Genomic DNA, 944 nt, shown 5'->3' with positions numbered 1-944 from the left:
TGTGAACCAAATCTGTCCCAAAGGCTAAAAAAGTGCCTTTTGAACATTTTTAAATGATTGGTGGGGGTGGGGGGCCAAAAACAAAGAAAGAGGATTTTGTGATTCATGTGAATTACATGAAATTCAAGTTTCTAGTATCCATAAGGCAAGTTTTACTGGAAAACAGCCACGTTCACTTGTTTATTGCCTGAGGCTCTTTTTCATGCCTCAACGGCAGAGCTCAATAGTTGTGACAGAGACCATATGGCCTCCAAAGCTGAAACGCTGTGTGAGCCTTTACAAAAAAAGCCTGCAGATTCTCAACTTTGAGGAAACACTTCTAGTGGCTGCTAAAGCCCAGAAACTGAGACTTCTGACTAATTTGAGTGTGTTTACCACATTTATCAATCCAGTCAGGGCTCACAGGGGCTATCTTTTCCATTGCTAGAGAGCAGTCTGATTCAGTAAAATCCAATTAACACTCTTACCTTACTGAAAGTCTATTTCCTCCTCCTATACAGTCAAGTATTACCAGTCAAGAACCTAGCTCCACAAATAGATTATACATTCAGTCTCAGTACTAAATGTTGTATAGTCCTTTGGGTGATATTTTTAATTCTATGTATATGAAAACCAAAGCGGAAAATAAGAGAAAAAATACAGCTCATCTGTATTTTAGCTGACTAGATTAACAGGCTTGAGCTGACTGCACACTGCAAATAATCTGAAGTTCTAAACACAAATCTGGACTTAAAATTTGAAGGTTATAATGCAGAGGAGGAGTTTGATGAAGACTCAAAAGTAAAACCATGAAAGGATCAAAATAATTGAGAAGGAAATGGTAACCCACTCCAGTAGTCTAGTAGGGAAAATCCCATGGACAGAGGAGCCTGGTGGGCTACAGTTCATGGGGTCGCAGAGAGCCAGACACGACTGAGTGACTGAGCACACAAGCAAAATCTGAC

The 944-nt window shown here is 39.9% G+C and overlaps 1 protein-coding gene across 2 annotated transcripts in view; it reads right to left on the bottom strand.

Annotated features, from left to right (window-relative positions):
* Positions 1-944, bottom strand: part of LAMP2 (lysosomal-associated membrane protein 2) — a 17490-nt gene that overhangs the window by 7356 nt on the left and 9190 nt on the right. The gene's annotated exons all lie outside the window — the stretch shown is intronic.

This window comes from Bison bison, unplaced genomic scaffold, assembly GCF_000754665.1.
Source record: "Bison bison bison isolate TAMUID 2011002044 unplaced genomic scaffold, Bison_UMD1.0 scf7180017860533, whole genome shotgun sequence".
Lineage (NCBI taxonomy): Eukaryota > Metazoa > Chordata > Mammalia > Artiodactyla > Bovidae > Bison > Bison bison.
Note: the sequence above shows the minus strand (reverse complement) of the source record. Positions and strands in the feature narration are given on the sequence as shown.